The sequence below is a fragment of the Vulpes lagopus genome, chromosome 1, assembly GCF_018345385.1.
Source record: "Vulpes lagopus strain Blue_001 chromosome 1, ASM1834538v1, whole genome shotgun sequence".
Taxonomy (NCBI): Eukaryota; Metazoa; Chordata; class Mammalia; order Carnivora; family Canidae; genus Vulpes; species Vulpes lagopus.
In genome coordinates, this window is record NC_054824.1 from 120,887,581 (window position 1) to 120,891,111 (window position 3,531).

The following is a 3,531-nucleotide window of genomic DNA, read 5'->3' on the forward strand; positions in this document are numbered from 1 at the left end:
GATCCCTGGGTGGCTCAGCAGTTGAGTGTCTGCCTTCGGCTCAGGGCATGATCCTGGAGTCCCAGGATGGAGTCCCGCATCGGGCTTCCTGCATGGAGTCTGCTTCTCCCTCTGCCTGTGTCTCTGCCTCTGTGTGTCTCTCATGAATAAATAAATAAAATATTTTTAAAAAAAGAATTATCCTCATAAGCAGTGCTTTTCTGCACTCTCCACATGACCCTGCAAACACCCTGCCCTCCAGTCTCTAACACACTGCTGCTGCTGAGAGTGGGTCAGACCAACAACAATGGTACCATGTTGAAGCTGGCAGTGGTGTGTGGCGCTTCTGCACAAAGCCACACTAGGAGGAGGCAAGGGCTTGCTCTTTCTGATCCCATTTTGTTTTGTTTTTGTTTTGTTTTTTTGTTTTTTTTGTTGTTTGTTTGTTTGTTTTAAAGATTTATTTATTTATGATAGAGAGAGAGAGAGAGAGAGGCAGAGGCAGGAGGAGGGAGAAGCAGGCTCCATGCCGGGAGCCCGATGCGGGACTCGATCCCGGGACTCCAGGATCACGCCCTGGGCCAAAGGCAGGCGCTAAACCGCTGAGCCACCCAGGGATCCCCTGTTTTGTTTTTTAAACATGAAACACTTTATGAATTTGCGAGTCATCCTTGTGCAGGGGCCATGCTAATCTCTGTATGGTTCCAATTTTAGTATTTTATGCTGCCAAAGCGAGCACTCTGATCCTGTTTTAAGACAGCTTTTTGTGTAGATTCATTAAACTCACAAACAGTACAGCAGGAATGATGCTCAGGGCCCAACATAGTGCCTTAAACATAGAAGGCTTTAATATACTTTTGTTGAATGAATGAGTGATGACTGAGTCTGAGAACCAGAAAAGCTGGTACTTACCCCGAGTCTGCTAACACCGCACTGTGTTACCTGTTGTCTCTTTGCCTCTTTGGGCTTTAAGATCCTCATCTATAAATGAGGATTATATAATATGACCTTTGAGGTCCCACCCAGCTTCATCAGCTTCTCACAGTTAGATAATCAGCACCTTTCAGGAGGGCAGATTGGAAGGGGTTAAAAGCATGGCTGTCAGGGCCAGACAAACCAGGACAGGAGTTCCAGCCCCGTCACTTAGAGTATAACATGGCCAGTGCACTCTGACTCTCCGAGCATTCTGTGCTTCCCAGCCACAAAGTTATGAGGACTGAATGAGATGCTGCAGGAGTCTCCTATTGTGCCTGGCACACAGTTACTATTCAATCGTTGATAGTCGTTGGTACCATTATTGTGAATATTGAAGAGACAGCGGGGATGAATCAGAAAGGAGGCTCCTTGGAGAAGTCAGAATTTGAGCTGGGCCTTGAAGACTAGTTAAGGTATATAGACAGACTTGAGGAGCAAAGTGGGAAAGGGGTTTTCATAAGGGAAAAGGGGTCATATGAGCAAAGGCCCAGGAGCACTAGAGGAGGAGGGGTCCCAGGTTGTGATGAGGGCTGCAAGGAGACGACAATTAACCAGGTAGCAGTGTCCAATAGGGAAGTCACTGCCCATGGGACACACAAGAATGCCCCTAAGTCAGGATCTTTAAGTAAAATTGAACAAATGACACTAAAACTCTAAGGCCCTGAAACCTCCCTACATTCCAAACGTTCAAACTCTGGAGGAGGGCCACAGAGCAAGCAACACTTGGCCATAGAGTCATTTCATACACTGTGATTTTTTTAAAGACTCCATCATTTTTTAAAAGTGAATTTAACTCCATAAATTTTATTTCATAGATATTAATTGACCACTACTTATTTACTCACAGTGAATTTAGCAGAGACTAGAGGTAGACATTAAACAGGCTTCCTAGGTCCAGATGAGAACTGAAAGACCAAATCAGTACTTCTAGAATATTCTAGAACACTCACAAGAGGATTTTCCAAAAAGTGCACAACGTGGTTTCATATTTCAGGACTTGAAAGAGAAGTCAGTTTGATCATCTACAGATGCAACACACAAAAGGCTGATAGCTGGGAATCCCTGGGTGGCTCAGCAGTTTAGCGTCTGCCTTTGGCCCAGAGCCTGATCCTGGAGACCTAGGATCGAGTCCCACATTGGGCTCCCTGCATAGAGCCTGCTTCTCCCTCTGCCTGTGTCTCTGCCTCTCTCTCTCTCTCTCTCTCTCTCTCTCTCTCCCTGTGTCTTAAATAAATAAATAAAATCTTAAAAAAAAAAAAAAAAAAACCTGATTGCTCAGCTGGTGAGTATTTCAGGTACACAGATCTGCTTGGCAGTACTACCCGTCCTCCCAACTTACTTCCTGGACACCCCATTTTTTTTCCAGACAAGAGGAAGAAGCCAGGCAAACCTGACACAGCTGCTGAATTATCCAAAGATGTTCCCTGGCACACCCCTTCTTCATTCTCTGCCTAGAAAACTCACGAAAGCCTCCTTAAACAGAACAGTACAGTGGGGAGTCTTGGTGAGACTTGCCCCCTAAAATACCAAAACATTACCTACTTAGTAATGTCCTAACATCAAGGGGAAGCAACATGGAAACATTAGAAATAGAATTATCTGTGAAATGAGCTGTGTAAACTGAGATGTGTATCATGGCTCTATTTGTCCTCTGACAATGTAAACATTGCATATTTTTTATCCATTAGAAACTGAGATAAAAAAAAAAAAAACCACAGCCTTCATCTCTCAAAGAGATAAACCACTGCTATGTGGGTTTTGTCCCCTTCCTCTGATTGTTTAATCATTCGATTCCTCTGACTTTGTCTCAGCTGAGTGGAAAGAGCCTTGATGTAACTTCAGGGCTCCAGAAATCACCCCATTTACCTATGACCCTAAACTGAAATGCTCCTCATCACAGAGCTATTTCCTCACGTTAAAGCGTTCTACAGAACTCCAGACCTCTCCTGTTAAAATGTGAGCAAGCGGGACCCCTGGGTGGCTCAGCGGTTGAGCGTCTGCCTTTGGCTTTGGGGTTGATACCGGGGTCCTGGGATCGAGTCCCATGTCAGGCGGCCTGCATGGAGCCTGCTTCTCCCTCTGCCTGTGTCTCTGCCTCTGTGTGTTTCTCATTAATAAATAAAGTCTTTTAAAAAAATAAAATGTGAACATGCCTACCTGCCACACTGAACAGTGTAAGGGTCATCCTCACCTGGGCAGTGACTCATTTCTCAGGTAATCAATTGCCATGTTGTTAAAGAAGGACGGGGTCTTGGAGAAGGATTTTCTAAAAAGTGAAATGTCCGAGAAAGGAGAGAAGAGTCCAAGATACCACATACTCCCCACGGAGTGGACAGACCAGGCATTGCTCTAAATTTCAACAACTTTTTCATATTCTGCATGGGGATGGTTGTCTTGAGGGAAAGCACTTGTACAGTGGAGTTGCAAGCTGAACTAGCAACTCTGCATGAAGTGGCATTTCAGAAAAAGGACCAAGAGAAATGGTTCTTCAGACTCGACTATTTCACAGTCTCTCTAAAATGAAGTAAGTCTGTGTCCTCAGGGAAAACAACGGCTGGTATTTGTTGCCAATGGTAA

At 44.8% G+C, this 3,531-nt stretch overlaps 1 non-coding gene across 1 annotated transcript; it reads right to left on the reverse strand.

Moving 5' to 3' along the window:
* Window positions 1-613: 613 nt before the first annotated feature.
* Window positions 614-718, reverse strand: LOC121474894. Its single transcript, XR_005983567.1, has one exon. It is a non-coding gene; the product is annotated as a U6 spliceosomal RNA (small nuclear RNA).
* Between the last annotated feature and the right edge of the window lie 2,813 nt (window positions 719-3,531).